At 40.1% G+C, this 22,842-nt stretch overlaps 1 protein-coding gene and 1 pseudogene across 9 annotated transcripts in view; both read right to left on the reverse strand.

Moving 5' to 3' along the window:
• Positions 1–22,842, reverse strand: part of KCNQ5 (potassium voltage-gated channel subfamily Q member 5) — a 616,433-nt gene that overhangs the window by 216,582 nt on the left and 377,009 nt on the right. The gene's annotated exons all lie outside the window — the stretch shown is intronic.
• On the reverse strand, positions 3,754–9,306 carry LOC134732594 (lysine-rich nucleolar protein 1-like; annotated as a pseudogene).

Raw genomic sequence — 22,842 nt, forward strand, 5'->3', positions numbered from 1 at the left:
CACCTTATTGCTAGCTCCTTCTTCATCAATATTTGAATGCTGTTTTAATTTAGCCTTGTACAGCTGGTAGCCTTTGGTACAGTGCCTTTTACAATGGATACTCAATACATGTTTTCAATTGTATTGAAATAATTCCTATGCAAAAAATGGATTTTCAGGAATGGTCTACAAATTCTTACCATTAGGAATTAAAATCTAGTGAGGTGGGCAAAGTGAACACATTGGATCAGAATGAAAGGCAGAGGCAGATAAGTGCTAAGAAAAATCCTACAGAGACTGAAAGTGGGGAGGGATTCTATTTAGTTGGGAAAGGTGGGAGCACATCAAGAAGTTTTCCAAAAAAAAGATGGTGTTTGAGATGGTCTTTGAAGGAAGGGTAAGGTTTCAACAAGAGAAATTTCTGGAGAAACATCCTAGAAGGAGGGTACAAAATGTGAAAGGCAGCAAGTCAGAAAATGAATGAGGCAAACTATTTGCCTTCTGTTTCATGGAACAAGAATTATCAAAGTTTGCAGAACAGGATGAAACAGGTGGCTGAATTGGGAGTCTGGAGCTAAGTGGAGGAGAGGCTTGTAGGGCAGAGTCTGCATTAGTTCAGTAGAAAATGGGGAGCCATTGAAGATTTCTGGACAGGATAAAAGGGTCATCAGAGTTGCCTTCTGGGAAAATTAAGTTGGCAGCAGTGTGTATAGAATGGATCTGAGTAGTGAGAGGCAGGAACAAGGGTAACAGTGAATCCAGGTTAGGCTGTAAATGAACATAGTAGAAATGAGAATGGAATAAACAGGGAGACTGAAGGGAGGCTGTAAATTGGGGAGTGGAGTCTGGGAAGCGGGTGTGGTGGCTGGAAAGTCTGAGATGACTGTACAAGTTAGGAGAAGAAAAGTCAAAGTCAGAAGGAGAAACTGGTTTTGGGGAGAAGAGAATAAATCCAGTTTTAGACATCCACATGGAAATGTGGATTTAAATCTCGGGTACAAATTCTAGCTGGAGATATGGAAGTATTTTTTTCCCCCTAGAAGAAGTAAATGTATGGAACATGTTATCCTGACAGTGCAGATCAAGCATATAAAGTTTTGGTAAATAAGCATAGAGGATATTCTAGAACCATTTCTTTCATTTGGCAAATGACATCATGGAGAACAATGAACACATTCTGCTCTGAATTAGCTCTTGGTATCGTTGCCAGAGGCAGACTTTCTGGCTGGAGAAAACACTGAACTGACACAGAGTGACCCCTCTAAGGTGACAGCGTTCAGATATTGGGCTGATTGGCAGTGACATAGTGGGGTTTGTGTGTGGTTTTGCTGACTCCATTGCTTCTGAGGATCCTGTGCACATGTATGCATGCTGATTACTGACCATGACCCCAATGCACCTCTCTAGTGGTTGAATACAAGTAGAAGCAGTGGCAAGAGTCACTGGGCTCAGGCTATCCTAATGTAGACTCCATGGTCCTCCAGGGGATCTGTGTGTAAAATTTAGGGGGTTGTGAACATAGAGGGGGAAAAATTATGTGTTTATCTTTCACTAACCATGGCAATAAATCATGATGGTATTAGCCGTACTTGTGAATTTGTTGCTCACAAAAATTACAGATTGTAAAATCTCATTTTACAGTTGTAGATGAAACCATAATTGTTTCATCTTGAATATAGATTTTACTCATCATTTCAAGATTATGGAGCTATTAGCCCCACTGCTAGGGGTTGTTTTTAATAAAGAAGCATATGCATTGCCATACTGCAAATTTGTGTTATGTTTTAATAATAGATTTCAACATAATTTTTCCTTTTGTAGTTACATATATTTGAGGAATGGTTCATAGTTTCCACAAGATTGCTGAAGGGCCCATGGCACACATAAAAATTAAGACATCTGTAATTGAGAATTGGTAAGACGGGGCTGGAAGAGGGCCCATTTTTGCACCTGTCAGCTTCATGATGAGTTTAAAAAGTATGAATGTTTTTCCATGTATACATTAATCCTGAGGTATCATAAGATGGATATTCCTTCAAAATTAGTCTGGAACAGCTATTGGCCTTTATTTTGCCTGAAACATTCCTTTATATTTTGTTTCTGAGGAAATTCATTTTGATCTAGATCTTTTATCCAAAACTTATTTGGAAGGCACTGATTATTGTAAGATAAAAAGAAGGAAATTTATAAAAAATTTAAATATTACCAACTCAAAGGACTCTATGTTTACTCAAGAAAACTATCATCAGCCTTTCTTGTGGGTTAATTAAGAATCAATTTGTTAGATTTAATTTGACAAAAAGCTTGACTTGGGAATCTCATGGGTGCTTGTATAACAGATGATGTCTAGCTTCCAGAACTAGTGCATCAAGCACAGATTCATTTAGCAAGAATGAAAATGATGTGAAAATAAAACATTCAGAAAAGCTCTACTGAACCAACCATGGCAAGTTACCCTATTGGCATTCACACAAACACACAATCCCCAGGTACTCACAAACAATTGTGAATGATGCAATGAAGAAAGGAGAAATGGAGCTGAGATTTAAAGTAGACATCTCCCTGAACTTAGCATGATACAACAGTCAAATCAATAGAGCAGGCTTTGCTGATTGAAGCAACCACACATTTCCACCTAGCAGGTGCTCTCTGCAAGCATTTTGGCAGACTGTAAGTGTTCCATGGCATAAGGGCCCATGTAAGTTAGTTATACTTATTAAGAAAGTTTTGAGGGAGGGGAGATCTTAAATTTTTTTTTTTGAGATGGAGTCTCGCTCTGTCGCCCAGGCTGGAGTGCAGTGGTGTGATCTCGACCTACTGCAAGCTCCGCCTCCCGGGTTCAGGCCATTCTCCTGCCTCAGCCTCCCGAGTAGGTGGGACTACAGGCACCCGCCACCACGCCCGGCTAATTTTTTGTGTGTTTTTAGTAGAGATGGGGTTTCACTGTGTTAGCCAGGATGGTCTCGATCTCCTGACCTCATAATCTGCCCGCGTCGGCCTCCCAAAGTGCTGGGATTACAGGCATGAGCCACCGTGCCCGGCCCTTAAATGTTTTAAATGGAATGGAACCATAGGATTGAAATAAAAGATGCTAACAGGAAGAAGATATAGAATATTAAGAAAACAATTCTTCAGAAATAACTTCCAAAGGAAATTCAACCCTGCTTCTGACTTTTCATAAATTTTAAAGTACTGCTGTGATGAAGTATGCTCTTCAGTGCATTTGACAGGGGACCCTGAGAGCGTTTCATGAATTATGATGACTGGAGTATGCATGCTGACATTAGAGACTATAGGTGACCCCACTGGCTGGCACAGCACTTTGCCTGGAGGACAGGCCACCTAATGAAATCAAAACTTCATCAGCAGAGGGAAGCACTGGAGTCGTTTCTTTCATCCAGCATCCTAAATTTACCTTTCTTTCTAAACTTGGTACTTTGCAAAATATCCTTTATGCATAATGTTTCCATAACAGAAGTGCATTTGACATCTGAGATCTACTCAGAGCATGCCCCAGCTTCCATTGCAAAGCAATAAAAATTAAATATGACATTTTTGATGTCTTTAACGGTGATTTGGAATAATTGATTAGAACACTGCATGATTCTGCTTTTCAAGTGCAAAGAACCTTAAATATTAACAAAGACCCTAATCAATAAATACTATCACTGAAATCTTTGTGAAGTTTTTTTCTTTTCTTTCTTTTTTTTTTTTTGAGACAGAGTCTTGCTCTGTCACCTGGGTTGGAGTGCAGTGGCGCAATCTCGGCTCACTGCAAGCTCCGCCTCCTGGATTCACGCCATTCTCCTGCCTCAGCCTCTCAAGTAGCTGGGACTACAGGTGCCCATCACCATGCTTGGCTAATTTTTATTTTTATTTTTTTGTATTTTTAGTAGAGATGGGGTTTCACCACTTTAGCCAGGATGGTCTCGATCTCCCGACCTTGTGATCCGCCCGCCTCTACCTCCCAAAGTGCCAGGATTACAGGCATGAGCCACCATGCCCGGCCTGTGAAGTTTTAAAAATATTGTCATCAGCGAACAGTTTTTAAAGAATGAAATGTTGCATTTTACATGTGGGATGTTAAGAGGAAATCGGAGGATAGGGGAAACTGTGGTTTCCGCTTGCTTAGAATATTTCTTTAGAGGACTATGGCTAATGTAAAAAAGCTAGGAGATGGCAACGGAACCCATAAACAGTTCAAGAGGTTTCCCTCAGAGCAGTCAGTGGATGCTGCGTAGACAGACAAGGAGCATGCCTTCTCACCCCAGTATCAGGGAATTCGTGTGGCCAGAAGCCTTTCTGATTCAGTCTCCCTTTGAGGACAGGGATTATTTCTGAAACATCACTGACAGACAGTTGTGCAGTCTCTCTCTAAACCCCTCCAGCATCCAGGACCCTCCCATCATTTTACGGCGGCACAGCCCTGTTACAGACAGCTCTACCGTTGGAAAACGATTTTCTCCTGAGTTCGCTCTCCTTGTCCGGGACCTTTACTCCTTGGTCAAGATCTGGACCACAGAGGACGTGTGCTTCTTCCTCCCTAAGAGAGTTCTTCAGATGTTTGAGGTTGGTTTTATCATGACTTCCCTGTTGGTCTTCAGATTCAATATACCGAGCCCAGTTTGCTGTCTACTTTGCATATGAAATTATGTCCTGATGTGTCATTCTCCTTGTCACTGTTCTTTACGTTTGCCCAGTTTGTTGCTACATCCCTCAAAGTAGGACTCAGACTCATTCTCATTCTTCAGTGTAAGCAAAAGAATTGGCATTTAATCATCAACAGTAAATATCTGCATTGTCCATTCTTGCTGGGGAATACAGATTCAAACTTGATACTGCCCAGCTACAGCAAAAGTTTGGTTTCAAAAAAGACTGTCTCAAGGATATGCAATCACTTAATTTGTTGTACTTTTCCTACCACAGCACAGGGCCTGGAGCAACGCTGACCACTGGCAGTCTGTGTACTTGGACCCTACTTCTTTGGTCCCTAAAGGAATTACTTTAACTAAACTGTATTGGATCTTCTGCTATTTCCTTAAGAAGGAGTAAAAAGCATTTAACCAGCTTACTGTATTTTAAGAATTTCTCCATATTTTACATTGAATTTGCTCAATGAGGCATCCCGTGAGAAATTTCTCTCAGGATTTTATTGCAAGAAAAATCTATTAACACGTTGCTTCTGGCAAAAGGGATGAAGTTTTAGGTTTCGGAGACTGTGATCTTTTAACATATTTGTTTCCTTGCCTTGGCTGCCAAGAGGCTCAAAGGTGAATTTGGGACCCACATTATAAATAGTAATAGTGTCCCAGATCCTTCTGGCACACATTTTTATGGATTAACTTCATTCCCAATTTCTTTGCACTGTTCTATCATTATCTTACTTTCGCTGTATTATATCCATCACAAATATTTACAGACATTGCACCAGGAACTGGGAACTCAGGCATAGTCTGTGTCCTAACCAGGGCTTTCAGTTAAATGGGAAGACAAACCTTTGCTTATTTGTATCCACTTATACTACATATACTATGTAAGCAGCCACAGATGTTTTCTGCACATTACAAGGTATTCAGGATATATTTGACCAAATAACAAAAGCTGTAAAGATACGTTTTTGTCTATTACTACTCTTTCTTTGAAATGGGAGTATTCAATCTAAAGTTGCATTCTTTTTAAAGAACTAAATGACACCATCGATTCAAATTGAACTTAAATGAAAATGAATAGATTTTGCTCACTTGGATTTCTGGAAAGTCTTTATATTTGTTACATTTACATATTACTATGGTAATCTTCATTCATTTATTCCTAGCATGAACTACCCACTCCCTAAACAAGAACCTCCTAATGTCCTACCCTTATCTTTCGGATTTCTTTACAAACACCATGTCTTGACTTTGGAGCCCCCCTCTCAGGTACCTCTTCTCCCAAGACTACTATCATCCTACCTGAATTTCTCTTTCTTTCCCTCAAAGATATTATAAAGCACTTATCAGTGCTTTGCTGAAATCAAGACACTTTATCTACTCTATTTCCCTGATGTAGCAATCTGGTTAACCTATCAAAATAAGAAATAAGCATTATTAAGCATTATTTAATGTAATTTTTTTACTCTTGATGAACTTATGTTATTTTCTAGTAATGATAGTTGTTCTTTCCCCCCTTTTTTTTTTTGAGACAGAGTTTCACTCTTGTTGCCTAGGCTGGAGTGCAATGGCGCAATCTCAGCTCACTGCAAACTCCACCTCCCGGGTTCAAGCGATTCTCCTGCCTCAGCCTCCCAAGTAGCTGGGACTCCAGGCGTGCACCACCATGCCTGGCTAATTTTGCATTTTTAGTAGAGATGGGCCTTCACCATGTTGGTCAGGCTGGTCTTGAACTCCTGACCTGAAGTGATCCACTCGCCTTGGCCTTCCAAAGTGCTGGGATTACAGGCATGAGCCACTGTGCCTGGCCCTCAAATTTATTATAAATCATTTGCTTAATATTCTATCTAGAATATTTCTAGGAATTGTTATTGAGCTTATCAATATACACAGCCCAGGGCCTCCTATTTTACTCCTTTTTGACACTCAGGATATTTTTTCTCTCTCTGGTCATTTGGCATTCATCACATTTTTTCAAGATTTATTAAAATTTATCATACCCCTGAACATAAATAAAAGCTAAACTATTATGAGAAATTATTAATGAAAGTTCTTCGGTTTCATCTTCAAATACTTTGATGCCTTATGATACAAATCTAGATGCAAAAATATGAACTCATTAATAGCCAACAATTTTCCCATCTCATATTTTCACTGTTTCTTAATCATATTTTTAAAAATCCCTTTTAGTTTAAAAAAAGAAAATCATGCTTTTTTCCCCCAAGTTTTATTTTAGATAGAGGGGGTACATGTACAGATTTGTTACGTGGGTATTACACTCTGGTAGTCATCACGGTACCCAGTAGGTAGTTTTTTGACCCACGCCTCTCTCCTTCCCCTCCCCTCTAGTAGTCCGCAGTGTCTATTGTTCCCATGTTTACGACCGTGGGTACTCAATATTTAGCATCCACTTATAAGGGAGAACATCTGGTATTTGTTTTTTTTGTTCCTGTACTAATTTGCTTAGGACTTTGGCCTCCAGTTCCATCCATGTTGGGACAAAGGACATGATTTCATTCTTTTGTTTGTTTGTTTTTAGTGGTTGGGTGATCCCAGGGCATTTTATTACTTTATCCCTGAACCTCCGTGGTCTCATCTATAAGATGCGGATAATAATAGCACCCATTTCATAATTATGAAGATTAAATACATTAAGGAAAACACTGTATGTGCCTAGCACCTGCTAAACACTCAACGAAGGTCATCTGTACACATTGATGTCTCAAACAGGGACGGAATGTTTAACACAGAACACAGGAGGTTTTAGCCACTCACTTGTTCTCCTGGCTCCCCAAACATGAGCTGCCTCTCCCCAGTTCATCCAAGCCCATCAAGATAGTTGTCCTTGTCCTTGTCCCTAGTCTCCACAGGTGTTCAGTGTGAGCCAACTGTCAGATGGCTTTCATCAGCACAACTGAATAACCCATTTATGCCTAGTGTTCCATTATTGGAACGCTAAGTTTATGGGAGTTATTTATATCCTACTGCTCAAGGTCATCACCAAGATCTGATTTTTCACAAAAAAACTTGTAATCTCCAGCATAAATGGGATAATCAAAGCAATTGTGGCAGTTTTGAGGGGACAAAACTCTAGAGTTTAATCTTCCAGCTTGACTAACTTGGAAGCGTTCCTATGAATATAAAAGATCTTGTTGGGGGCGGTGGAGAAGCAGAGACCGGCTCCGCGGCTGTACTTCCAGCTCATGGCCCGGTCACAGTCCTGCTGCAGGTTCTGCTGCAGGCTGTCGGCCGCCTTCTTGTTGAGGGCTATGTTGGACCTTGCAACCGTGCTGGGGGGCGTGGAGGGGGTGGCGGCTGAATGAAGGGGACAGGTTTTTGAAGCCACCTGTAAGTTTGAAAAACTTCAGTTTCTGTTTCTCGTTCTCAAAACCAGCAGTATCCCACTGGCCAAACTAGGTTCCCGTCCACTTCCTGGTTTCAGAAGCTTTCGTTTTGCCTAACTCTCAATCCATCTCTCCTTGTAAGGCCTTTCGCCTCACCTGGTCTATGTGCGCCTCGTCCATGTTGCCTTTCTTTTCCAACACCACCTCTAAGTCCGTGTCTGTTTCCTCCTTCCAAGGGTCTCTTGCTGCCCTACTCTCTTGCCTCTTGTTCTTTTTCTTCCTTTTCAGAGCCGGCTCCTCAATGATTGGCTGCTCTACCTTCTTGGACTTCATCTTTTTCTTCGCGGGGGCCTTAGGGCCATCTCCTTTGGGGATGGATGTATTCTGGAGCCTGAACTTTGGCTTCTTTTTCCTTCCTTTCCTAGGGCTGCTCTCCATGGACCTGGAGGGCTTGGAGTGGCCTGGGAGGGCGTCTCCCTCCTGGTGGATTTTTTTTTTTTTTTTTTCTTCTTCTTCACCTTCCCACTGTGCTCCCTGGGGCTCTTCTGCTTCCGTTATCTGCCCCAAGGCTGCCTGTTCCTCACCCTTCTTCCCCACTGAGCAAGTGTCCGCAGCATCCCCAGCCTCGCAGAACCAACGGTTCTGGACTGAGAGGGCTGTGGGGTCCTGGGCCCCTTTTGTTTCTTTCTTGTGTTTTTTTAGCTTCTTGCCAACTCTGGTTTCCTCTTCACCCTGTCTGGGGTCTGGGGAGGTTTTCACCCCAGAGGCATGGGACATGGCTGGAGGTGACTTCTTCTTTTTCTTCTCCCCACAGAGAAACTCCAAATGGCCAAGCACCTGCTTCCTGGGGCTGGGTGACTTCTCTGGCCGTCTGGCACGCGGTGTGGTGTCAGGTTCTACGTGCTCCTCGCAAAGGGTGCTGACACCCTTCTTTTTCTTATTTTCTTCACTAGAGGCATCTCAGGTGCCTTCCCATGGACCACAATCTTAGAGGGGGATGTGGCTCTTATAGGAGAAACATTGGCAAAATAATCATCATTGTTTAAAATTGAGTATTGAGTCTCTGGTTCTTTGACCACTTTCTTCTTCTTTTTCTTCTCTGGGAGGCCAGGGCCCAGGTCTGCTTTGTGTGTCTTGGTGATCATTCCGATGGGCCAAACTTCCCCACCTCCACATGAGAGCCTGCTCCACTGTGACCCCAATTTCATTCTGTGTAGTATTCCATGGTGTATATGTTTCACATTTTCTTTCTTTCTTTCTTTCTTTTCTTTCTTTCTTTCTTTCTTTCTTTCTTTCTTTCTTTCTTTCTTTCTTTCTTTCTTTCTTTCTTTCTTTCCTTTTTTATTTCTTTTGAGATGGAGTCTCACACTGTCACCCAGGCTGTAGTGCAATGGTGTGATCTCGGCTCACTGCAACTTCTGCCTGCCGGGTTCAAGCGATTCTCCTGCCTCAGCCTCCTGAGTAGCTAGGATTACAGGTGCCCACCATAAGGCCCAGCTAATTTTTTGTATTTTTAGGAGAGATGGGGTTTCACCATGTTGGCTGGGCTGGTCTCAAACTCCTGACCTCATGATTCACCTGCCTTGGCCTCCCAAAGTGCTGGGATTACAGGCATGAGCCACCATACCTGGCCTCCACATTTTCTTTATCTGATCCACCATTGATGGGCAGCTAGTTGACTCCATATTTTTGCTGTTGTGAATAGTGCAGCAATGAACATAAGAATACATGTGTCTTTTTGGTGTAATGATCTATTTTCCTTTGGGTATATAGCCAGTAATGGTATTGCTGGGTCAAATGGTAGTTTTCTGTTTTAAGTTCTTTAAGAAATCTCTAAACTGCTTTCCACAGTAGTTGAACTAATTTACCTTCCCACTAACAGTATATAAGTGGTCCCTTTTCTTCACAGCCTCGCTAGCATCTGTTGTTTTTTGACTTTTTAATACTAGCCATTCTGACTAGTGTGAGATGAAATATCATTGTGGTTTTCATTTGCATTCTATGGTGGAAAATCAGGCTTTTTGATGGAAAATTAGGAAGAGGTTAGGATTTTCATAGCTCTGATCTCTTGGTGTTACTGTAACAATACTGACCACCACCAAGTAGGATTATTTCTTCTCTATTCCTGTAACTTAAAAAAGTCCTTTTTGGGGACAGGGGAATGTTGTGGTTTATCTGGCTTTTAGCTCATCTGAAATTACTCTTGATGACTGTGGTTTTTTAAATTGTTAAAAATATGCTGTTAGTTACATGCCTTCCATTTTCTCAATATTTAAAAACACAGAATAAAAAATCTGAGTTCTTTGGAGAATTTCTGGGTGAACAAGATTGATTTCTTCCTATGTTCTTTCTTGCTTCTCTTCTTTTTGGTGCATGTGTCACAACATGTTGCTCTGTCACCCACACTGGTGTACAGTGGCCAGATCATAGCTCACTGCAGCCTTGAACATCTGGGCTCACGCAATCCTCCTGCTTCAGCCTCCCAAGTATCTAGGACTACCAGCACAAGCCACTATGCCCGGTTAATTTAGACAAAAATTTTTGTAGCAACAGAATCTCACTGTGTTGCCCAGGCTCATCTAACTACTGATCTCATGTGATCTTCCTGCATCGGCCTCACAAAGTGCTGGGATTACAGGTGTGAGCCACTGTGCCTGACTTCTTGCTTTTCTTATAGGCCCTCTCCAGGGCTTCAAATTTCTTGTTTTTACTGTTATTAAAAAAAATTGTTGGGATTGGTTCCAAGATGGCCGAATAGCAACAGCTCTGGTCTGCAGCTCTCAGCGTGATCGACACAGAAGACGGGTGATTTCTGCATTTCCAACTGAGGTACCTGGTTCATCTCACTGGGACCAGTTGGACAGTGGGTGCAGCCCATGGAGGGCAAGCTGAAGCAGGGTGAGGTATTGCCTCACCCAGGAAGCACAAGGGGTGGGGGGATTTCTGTTTCCTAGCCAAGGGAAGCCGTGACAGACTGTACCTGGAAAATCAGGACACTGCCACCCAAATACTGGGCTTTTCCAGTGGTCTTAGCAAACAGCAAACAAGGAGCATATATCCCGTGCCTGGCTTGATGGGTCCCACGCCCACGGAACCTTGCTCACTGCTAGCAAAGCAGTCCAAGATCAAACTGTGAGGTGGCAGCCTGGCTGTGGGAGGGGCATCCACCATTGCTGAGGCTTGAGTAGGTAAACAAAGCAGCCTGGAAGCTCAAACTGGGTGGAGCCCACCGCAGCTCAACAAAGCCTGCCTGCCTCTGTAGACTCCACCTCTGGGGGCAGGGCATAGCTGAACAAAAGGCAGCAGAAACCACTGCAGACTTAAACGTCCCTGTCTGACAGCTCTGAAGAGAGCAGTGGTTCTCCCAGCACAGTGTTCAAGATCTGAGAATGGACACACTGCCTCCTCAAGTGGGTCCCTGACCCCCATGTAGCCTAACTGGGAGACATCTCCCAGTAGGGGCAGACTGACACCTCATACAGCCAGATGCCCCTCTGGGACAAAGCTTCCAGAGGAAGGGTCAGGCGGCAGTATTTGCTATTCTGCAATATTTGCTGTTCTGCAGCCTCCACTGGTGATACCCAGGAAAACAGGGTCTGGAGTGGACCGCCAGCAAACTCCAATAGATCTGCAGCTGAGGGACCTGACTGTTAGAAGGAGAATTAACAAACAGAAAGGAATAGCATCAACATCCACATAAAGGACATCCACACCAAAACCCCATCTGTAGATCACCATCATCAAAGACCAAAGGTAGATAAAACCATGAAGATGGGGAGAAACCAGAGCAGAAAAGCTGAAAATTCTAAAAAGCAGAGCGCCTCTTCTCTTCCAAAGGATTGCAGCTCCTCACCAGCAATGGAACAAAACTGGACAGAGAATGACTTTGACGAGTTGGCAGAAGTAGGCTTCAGAAGGTTGGTAATAACAAACTTCTCTGAGCTAATGGAGGATGTTCGAGCCCATCACAAGGAAGCTAAAAACCTTGAAAAAAGATTAGACGAATGGCTAACTAGAATAAACAATGTAGAGAAGACCTTAAATGACCTGATGGAGCTGAAAACCATGGCACAAGAACTATGTGATGCATGCACAAGCTTCAACAGCCTATTCAATCAAGTGGAAGAAAGGGTATCAGTGATGGAAGATCAAATTAATGAAATGAAGTGAGAAGAGAAGTTTAGAGAAAAAAGAGTAAAAAGAAGTGAACAAAGCCTCAAGAAATGTGAGACTATGTGAAAAGACAAAGTCTACATTTGATTGGTGTACCTGAAAGTAACAGGGAGAATGGAACCAAGTTGGAAAACACTCTTCAGGATATTATCCAGGAGAACTTCCCCAACCTAGTAAGGCAGGCCAACATTCAAACTCAGGAAATACAGAGAACACCACGAAGATATTCCTTGAGAAGGACAACCCCAAGACACATAATTGTCAGATTCACCAAGGTTTGAAATGAAGGAAGAAATATTAAGGGCAGCCAGAGAGAAAGGTCGGGTTACCCACAAAGGGAAACCCATCAGACTAACAGCGGATGTCTCGGCAGAAACTCAACAAGCCAGAAGAGAGTGGGGGCAAATATTCAACATTCTTAAAGAAAAGAATTTTCAACCCAGAATTTCATATCCAGCCAAACCAAGCTTCATAAGTGAAGGAGAAATAAAATCCTTTACAGACAAGCAAATGCTGAGAGATTTTGTTACCACCAGGCCTGCCTTACAAGAGCTCCTGAAGGAAGCACTAAACATGGAAAGGAACAACCGGTACCAGCCACTGCAAAAACATGTCACATTGTAAAGACCACTGATGCTAGGAAGAAACTACATCAACTAATGGGCAAAATAACCAGCTAACATCATAATGACAGGATCAAATTCACACATAACAATATTAACCTTAAATGTAAATGGGATAAATGCCCCAATTAAAAGACACAGACTGGCAAATTGGATAAAGAGTCAAGACCCATCAGTGTGCTGCATTCGGGAGACCCATCTCACGTGCAGAGACACATATTGGCTCAAAATAAAGAGATGGAGGAAGATCTACCAAGCAAATGGAAAGCAAAAAAAAAAGCAGGGGTTGCAATCCTAGTCTCTGATAAAATAGACTTTAAACCAACAAAGATCAAAAGAGACAAAGAAGGCCATTACATAATGGTAAAGGGATCAATTCAACAAGAAGAGCTATATGCACCCAATACAGGAGCACCCAGATTCATAAAGCAAGTCCGTAGAGACTTACAAAGAGACTTAGACTCCCACACAATAATAATGGGAGACCTTAACACCCCACTGTCAATATTAGACAGATCAACAAGACAGAAGATTAACAAGAATATACAGGACTTCAACTCACCTCTGCACCAAGCAGACCTAATAGATATCTACAGAACTCTCCACCCCAAATCAACAGAATATACATTCTTCTCAGCACCACATTGCACTTATTCCAAAATTGACCACATAGTTGGAAGTAAAGCACTCCTCAGCAAATGTAAAAGAACAGAAATTACAACAAACTGTCTCTCAGACCACAGTGCAATCAAATTAGAACTCAGGATTAAGAAACTCACTCAAAATTGCACAACTGTGTGGAAACTGAACAACCTGCTCCTGAATGACTACTGGGTAAATAATGAAATGAAGGCAGAAATAAAGATGTTCTTTGAAAGCAATGAGAAGAAAGACACAACCAGAATCTCTGGGACTCATTTAAAGCAGTGTGTAGAGGGAAATTTATAGCACTAAATGCCCACAAGAGAAAGCAGGAAAGATCTAAAATCAACACCTTAACATCACAATTAAAAGAAGTAGAGAAGCAAGAGCAAACACATTCAAAAGCTAGCAGAAGGCAAGGAATAACTAAGATCAGAGCAGAACTGAAGGAGATAGAGACACAAAAAACCCTTCAAAAAATCAATGAATCCAGGAGCCGGTTTTTTGAAAAGATCAACAAAATTGATAGACCACTAGCAAGATTAATAAAGAAGAGAAGAGAGAAGAATCAAATAGATGCAATAAAGAATGATAAAGGGGATATCACCACCAATCCCACAGAAATACAAACTACCGTCAGAGAATAATATAAACACCTCTCTGCAAATAAACTAAAAAATCTAGAAGAAATAGATAAATTTCTATACATATACACCCTCCCAAGACTAAACCAGGAAGAAGTTGATTCCCTGAATAGACCAATAACAGGCTCTGAAATTAAGGCAATAGTTAATAGCCTACCAACCAAAAAAAGTCCAGGACCAGAAGGATTCACAGCTGAATTCTACCAGCGGTACAAAGAGGAGCTGGTACCATTTCTTCTGAAACTATTCCAATCAATAGAAAAAGAGGGAATCCTTCCTAACTCATTTTATGAGGCCAGCATCATCCTGATACCAAAGCCTGGCAGAGACACAACAAAAAAAGAGAATTTTAGACAAATATTCCTGATGAACATCGATGTGAAAATCCTCAGTAAAATACTGGCAAACCAAATCCAGCAGCACATCAAAAAGCTTATCCACCAAGATCAAGTTGGCTTCATCCCTGGGATGCAAGGCTGGTTCAACATATGCAAATCAATAAACGTAATCCATCACATAAACAGAACCAAAGACAAAAACCACTTGATTATCTCAACAGATGCAGAAAAGGCCTTTGACAAAATTCAACAGCTCTCTCAATAAACTAGGTATTTATGGAACGTATCTCAAAATAAGAGCTATTTATGACAAACCCACAACCAATATCATACTGAATGGGCAAAAACTGGAAGCATTCCCTTTGAAAGCTGGCACAAGACAGGGATGCCCTCTCTCACCACTCCTATTCAACATAGTGTTGGAATTTCTGGCCAGGGCAATCAGGCAAGAGAAAGAAATAAAGGGTATTCAATTAGGAAAAGAGGAAGTCCAATTGTCCCTGTTTGCAGATGACATGATTGTATATTTAGAAAACCCCATTGTCTCAGCCCAAAATCTCCTTAAGCTAATAAGCAACTTCAGCAAAGTCTCAGGATACAAAAATCCATGTGCAAAAATCACAAGCATTCCTATACAACAATAACAGACAAACAGAGCCAAATCATGAGTGAACTCCCATTCAAAATTGCTACAAAGAGAATGAAATACCTAGGAATCCAACTTACAAGGATATGAAAGACCTTTTCAAGGAGAAGTACAAACCACTGCTCAATGAAATAAAAGACGACACAAACAAATGGAAGAACATTCCATGCTCATGGATAGGAAGAATCAATATCATGAAAATGGCCATACTGCCCAAGGTAATTTATACATTCAATGCCATCCCCATCAAGCTACCAGTGACTTTCTTCAGAGAATTGGAAAAAACTACTTTAAAGTTCATATGAAACCAAAAAAAGAGCCCACGTTGCCAAATCAATCCCAAGCAAAAAGAATAACGCTGGAGGCATGATGCTACCTGACTTTATACTACAAGGCTACAGTAACCAAAACAGCACAGTACTGGTACCAAAACAGAGATATAGACCAATGGAACAGAACAGAGGCCTCAGAAATAACATCACTCATCTACAACCATCTGATCTTTGGCAAACTTGACAAAAACAAGAAATGGGGAAAAAATTCTCTATTTAATAAATGGTGCTGGGAAAACTGGCTAGCCATATGCAGAAAGCTGAATCTGGATCCTTTCCTTATACCTTATACAAAAATTAATTCAAGATGGATCAAAGACTTACATGTTAGACCTAAAACCATAAAAACCCTAAAAGAAAACCTAGGCAATACCATTCAGGACATAGGCATGGGCAAGGACTTCATGACTAAAACATCAAAAGCAATGGCAACAAAAGGCAAAATTGACAAATGGGATCCACTTAAACTAAGAGCTTCTGCATGGCAAAAGAAACTACCATCAGAGTGAACAGGCAACCTACAGAATGTGAGAAAATTTTTGCAATCTACCCATCTAACAAAGGGCTAATATCCAGAGTCTACAAAGAACGTAAAAAAATTTACAAGAAAAAAATCAAACAACCCCATCAAAAAGTGGGCAAAGGTTATGAACAGACACTTCTCAAAAGAAGATATTTATGCAGCCAAAAGACACATGAAAAAATGCTCATCATCACTGGTAATCAGAGAAATGCAAATGAAAACCACGATGAGATACAATGAGATAGAATGGAGATCATTAAAAAGTCAGAAAAGAACAGATGCTGGAGAGGATGTGGAAAAATAGGAATGCTTTTACACTGTTGGTGGGAGTAAACTAGTTCAACCATTGTGGAAGACAGTGTGGCGATTCTAGAAGGATCTAGAACTAGAAATACCATTTCACCCAGCATTCCCATTACTGGGTATATACCCAAAGGATTACAAATCATGCTACTATAAAGACACATGCACACGTATGTTTACTGTGGCACTATTCACAATAGCAAAGACTTGGAACCAACCCAAATGTTCATCAATGATAGACTGGATTAAGAAAATGTGGCACATACACACCATGGAATACTATGCTGCCACAAAAAAGGATGAGTTCCTATCCTTTGTAGGGACATGGATGAAGCTGGAAACCATCATTCTGAGAAAACTATCACAAGGACAGAAAACCAAACACTGCATGTTCTCACTCACAGGCGGGAACTGAACAATGAGAACACTTGGACACAGAGTGGGGAACATCACACACTGGGGCCTGTTGTGGGGTCAGGGGATGGGGGAGGGATAGCATTAGGAGAAACACCTAATGTAAATGATGAGCTAATGGGTGCAGCAAACCAACATGGCACATGTATACATATGTAACAAACCTGCACATTGTACACACATACCCTAGAACTTAAAGTATAATAATAAAAAAATTGTGTTCCTAACTTCTGTGTTTCTTTATCTATGTACTTATTCTTTCCACTTCAGTCTGTGTTTTTTAAAAGGATCACAACTGCCTTGAGAAGAGGCTTTGGAATGGGAAAGTCCAGATTCTTCTTAATTGTTGCCTCATCACTGAGTCCCTATCAGAAGTCTGAGTTTCTTGAAGATACTCATTCAGTGTGGAAAGATATTGGCCTTTCAAAATAAATAAAAAGCCTCTACTTTTTGATAGCAGTTGAAAAGGATGTTTTTCATCATAGTAGATGGGACATGCAGTTCATGGCTGAATGGAATGGCTGGGAATGATTTCGCTGAATGGAATAAGATTTACAATTTAGAAATCTATCACAGTCAGGTTCTTGCTTTTGCAAGCTGTTTCTTTGTTTTTTTCCAGGAAAAATAACTGCGATAAAAAACCAGTGTATATTGTTCAGGAATAATGAATTCAAAACTGGAAACAAAAACAGCCTTTTCGACTGTTATATATTCACTGTGTGCAACAGGAGAGCATTTATTTGATATTTGATATTCTTGTTAACTCTGTTATATTTTCCTGAGCAAACAGCACCATTTGGAATTACAACTCTGTTTATTTTGGTATCCTCTACAAAGATGTATCCTCCATGAGAGCAGAAAACTTGTGTCTCTTATTAAGTACTTTATTTCTAGTATCAAGAATAGGACTTGGTACACGTACTAATCAATTCATTGATGCATTCAACATGTAGTATTCAGGGGCTACTATGTGCCAGGCAGTGTTCTGGGTGCTGAAGATATAATAGTGAATAAATAGACAAAAATCCCTGCCCTTACAGAACTTACATTATAGCGGGAAAGATGGGCCATAAACAACGTATTATTACATAAAATGCATACTGTGTTTGAAAGTGGTAACTGCTAAGGAGAAAAAAAACAGCAGAGAAAGAGGATAGGATGCGGAAGCAGGGAGAGTTGAACGTATGGACAGAGTGGTCAGGGAAGGTCTCTCTCACTGAAAAGGTGACATTTATTGAATTTGTAAGTGAAACCCCCAAACCCCTAAAGTCATCAAGCCAAAGCAACGGTGCATTTGGAATTCAGCCTGCATAGGTCTTCCGGCCCCTGCTTTCTATGGCACTGCTTTTATCATGACAATTCCTTGTTTTAAAACTTATGGTTCCTTTCCCTTGCTATCACATCCAGACTCATTCATCTGGCTTTTAAGATCCTCACAAGAACATTAATTCTTCCATTTCTCCAGATGGACCTTCTAGGCAGGTCCGGCTGCTTTCTGTTTCCTGCACAGTATCATGCTGTAACATAATAACGTGATATAATCATGAAACTTGATGCTTCTGTGTGCTACTTCCCCTACCTGCAGCCACAGTCTGCAAGTCAGATGTCAGCTGATCCCCAAGCTCATACTCTTGGTGTCCCAGGTACATGGCCTCCTTTCCACATCCTCACTACTTCTTCTCTAGCATTGTTTCGAGAATAAAATGAGATAGCCTCAAAATGAGAATCTGTGTTTTAACATAGTAAATAAATAAATACCAAAGAGAGTTAAAAATGCCAATTGACACATAATTGCTACATAATTTTACAAGTTTTCGCTAACATGGATAACAATTATGACAATGAATTATATTGGTTTATTATATAAAATCCCTGCTTAAAATGCAAAACACTTATAAATGTAAAACATGAAACAATACCCAGCAAAATTTAAGGTGCTCAAGTAATCTGGCTTGGTCTAAGCAAACCCATTTGAAGAATGAAGGTAAGAGTTGGGTTTGAATGTGTACAGAGAAGTGCTCAGGGTTCACTAGTCATGGAAACTTCTTGACACACAGACCTCTGCATTCAGCCTCTTGTTACTCCAGTTCCTGGGAAACTATTTGAAGCTGCCTAAATAAATGGGTAATACTGTGAAGCTGCTTGGCTGCAGTCAGTACTTGGGAATGAGCCTCAGTTAAATTGACCAGGCAGGGTTTCCAAGTCATCATTAAAATGACCACTAATGACTCTGCTGACCTGGCTACCATGCTAATGAATTGACGGTGTGCCCATCCACAACCGAGAAAAGGGCTGCTTAGAGGAAGTGCTAATTACAGCCGTGAATGGAATAAAAGTTATCTGTAAGGGTGAGGAAGAGACATTTGTAAAATCTATGTGAGTGTTCCTTTTAAAGTTATCTTCTCAAGAGATTAATGTCAATGCTGACACTACGGAAAATAATCCGGTGTAATAGTTTTGATAATATGAATCTATGTGGATTAAATTTTCCATGCTTTGTTTGGAAGGCTCTGTTTATGCAAGAAAGTGAGCTATGACAAAGGTTGAAAACACATTAAAAGATGTTTGACAACAGTTGTCTGGCCAGCATCATTTTTCTGTAAAAAGGTTGTAAATTTCTTAGGCAAATAATGACTCAATCATTGCAATTTTCTATGACTATATGATAATATCCATTACATTATCTGAAAATGAAAAATAGAAACTCTGGAGTACATTTATTTAAATATGATTATTGGGAACTAAAGTAAGAAAGGATAAAAATAAGCTTAAACTTATTTTTCCCTGGAAACAAAAAGCTATTTTTTTGTTAACCATGGGTCATGCAGCATAAAAAGCTATTTCAAAGTACTATATTTGCTAATAAAAATCAATTATGAATTTGGTTACTTTCAACTGATTAGACCTACGTAATTCACTTGTTTTAAAAAACTTGGAAAGGCTTTCTGAGCGCATTCACATTTCATGGAAAATCTCAGTGCAGCTCTTTGTTACACATATATACAAGAGGACCCGTCACCTCTTGTGTGAGGAGAATGTTTTAAAGCAGTCACAAAATAAGAACTTGCAACCAAACTGAGCCAGGTTATGCTATAGGGCCTATGGAGTGGGGAATTGCTACTGATTTTCTCCACTCGATTTGGCTTACAGAAATAAAGTAGTGAAGTGACTAAAAACAGCAGAAAACAAAATCTTCTTGAGTAAAGTACTCTTGGCAGTAGACTTTATGATGTGGTACAACATCAGGAAAAAATAAACCCAGCAGACAGATGGTCTCCAGAGAGTAATAACCATAAACTCTGAAACTACTACACATGAAAGTACCTGCCCAAGGAATAGAGAAGATAGATGTTTCTGTAGGGATTGACCTACAATGGCACTTGTTGCTCTTGGTGACGAGAGCTAAAAGAAAGCTGAAAGCCAGCATCAGTGTGTGAAGTCACTGAAGTATTTTATAGATCAGAAAAGTTGGCAAGCGATGGACACTAGAAAACACAAACTTCCTCTCTCCAAAAATATATTCACAGTCAGCTTTAAAGCTGTAGTCACTCCTCTGGGGTCTGGTAAGTAAAGAAAAAAGGTATGTTTTTTTTCTTGCTGCTGCTATATATATAAGCATCAAGCTTTTTTTTTGTGACCAAAAAAAAAAATTGAAGTTGATTTTATGTAGATAGAAACACATTAGGAAGATAAAAGAAAGACAAAAATGTGGCTTTACCTAACATATTTTATCCTTCACTGAAAGTTCTAGAGATGTTTACTTAAATTTTGTTATTACCGTTTTAGGTGCATAGTTGAAACTAAAACATATTAAATGGCGTTGGGAGATGTAAAAGTAGAAAGTGTTAGGGTCAGGAGTGGTGGTTCATGCCTGTAATTCCAGCACTTTGGGAGGCTGAGGTGCGTAGATTGCCTGAACTAAGGAGTTTGAGACCAGCCTGGGCAACACAGTGAAACCCTGTCTCTACTAAAATACAAAAAATTAGCCGGGTGTGCCGTGCACCTGTAGTCCCAGCTACTTGGGAGGCTGAGGCAGGAGAATTGCTTGAGCCCGGGAGGCGGAGGTTGCAGTGAGCCAAGATCATGCCACTGCACTCCAGCCTGGACGACAGAGCAAGACTCCATCTGAAAAAAAAAAAAAAAAAAAAAGTAGAAAGTGTTATTAGCATAGATAGTTTGCCCTAAATTTTCAGGTTTCATGGGCACCTGTCCTATTTTTTAAAAGAGAAACATAACTCAGTTTTCTAATTAGTAAGCTGACAGGGATGCACTAAATAAACATGTCCCATATTCAGTTGTTTTAGGATACTCTGATGTCAATGCCTCTATTTAGAGAGTAGTGGGAGGAGGGCTATGCTGTCAAAGAGTCAGAAATGGTTTCTGATTCCTGGGCCCTTGAAAATGCACGAGGCTGGCAGGGACCCAGAAGTATCACCTGCACAATCCAGAAAAAAATGCATTATTTTCCACTTCTTGCCATAGGAGAGTCTAGGCTTTTTTTTGTTTTTGTTTTTTGTTTTTTTTGCCACTAGTTATTGACATCTGTAGGAGAGGAAGGGAAGAGAGAAAGATTTATAGCAGGGGTGGACAAACTTTTTCTGTAAGGGACCAGATAGTAAATATTTTAGATTTTGTGAACCATATGGTCTCTCTAGGAGCTACTCAGCACTGCAGTTGTAGTGCAAAAGCAGCTACAAACTGTAAATGAATAGGTGTAATTATGTTCTAATAAAACTTTATTTACAAAAACAAGTGGAAAGCTGGATTTGGTCCATAGGTTACTAACCCTCGGTTTAGAGTATTACAAAGGGCTAAAATGTGATTTCCACTCTCATCTGGCAGGACAATGTTAATTCTCCCCCAGCAAGGTTTTCAGTGTATGTCTCCTCCTACTCAAGTGCTCATGATAAAGGGCCCATCATAAATGTACTTTTATGTCAGGACTTATTGTGAATTTAAAGGTTATCATTCAAAAATAAATTTAAAACATGGGAAAAATTTATGTACCTTATTGAATGTTTTTGTCTCTTTAAATACAAAAATAACCAAAGGAAAAATAAAGGCAGATAGAGATGTCACATATTTTGTAATTTCTTTGGCATAACTAACTTCCCAATACAATTTTGCAAGTGACAGAAAAACTGTTTCTGTTCTTTACTATTCCCTTTTTGTCATTTGTATTAGATAAAATGAGCATCAGTCAATCAGGGGAGTATTTGATCTTTGTCTTTCCCGTTTAACGTTGCTTGGTGGAAAACCGTAATTCAAAGAAAAGCAATAGAAAACTAACCAGGTACTATTACCCATAATGGGTATCAGACAACTTTCACATCACTGTAAAATTCTAAGTGCTTGAAAAGTTCTCCAGAGCATCTCTTTTTTGCCACAAAGCTTTGGGAAACAGAGCAATTTAATGTTCTCAAAGTTCAAAATTATTTTCCATAATAATTCAGCCTTTCAAAGGATTTCTAAAAAATCCTTTCCCTCCAGTAAAAAAAAAATTGCAAAATGCTTGACAAAAAAATCCATGGCATCTCTAAAAAAGTATTGTTGACCCATATTTTTCTTCTGAGTGACTTAGGTTTTTTTAGAGAAGTTTTAGGTTCACAGTAAATTGAGAGGAAGGTGCAAAGATTTCCTATGACTCCCAAATCTTGAAATTTTATTTTTACTAATGGTAAAATATTTATAGGCCTGTCAATATGATATGACTATGATAACCTGTAACCTATGACCAATAAATTATTAATTGAGGGCCATTTATTGCAGAAAGTGGGACTCATTTTTCAACCCATTTGGGACATCAGTGAATGTGGCTATGGTTTTCCTCTGTTACCCAAAGTGTTTCCTTTTCAGTTTGATTTAGTGAACCAGGGAGATTTGGTAGAACTATCATTGAATTACACATTAGAAGGCCTAGAGTTTAGTTTAGTTTAGTTTCACTACTTCCTAGGTTGTAACTGTTGGACAAATCTCTGATGTACTGTTAGCTTCAATTTTATTCATTGGTAAAATGAAGTCTAATACATGCTGTGTGTAGATAGGATTTGATGATGTAGGTGATGAAATAAAAACATTATACAAACACATTGTATTCTTATGAGAGGATTATAGTGCCCCTGAGATTAGGCCTTTATTTTACTCCTTTTAATTTAGTGGAAGAAAAATTTATTGAATACCTACTAGGCAGTTGTGTTAACCATCAGGCACTTATACAAAGAAGCAGCTCTTA

Source organism: Symphalangus syndactylus, chromosome 2, assembly GCF_028878055.3.
Source record: "Symphalangus syndactylus isolate Jambi chromosome 2, NHGRI_mSymSyn1-v2.1_pri, whole genome shotgun sequence".
NCBI classification, from domain to species: Eukaryota; Metazoa; Chordata; class Mammalia; order Primates; family Hylobatidae; genus Symphalangus; species Symphalangus syndactylus.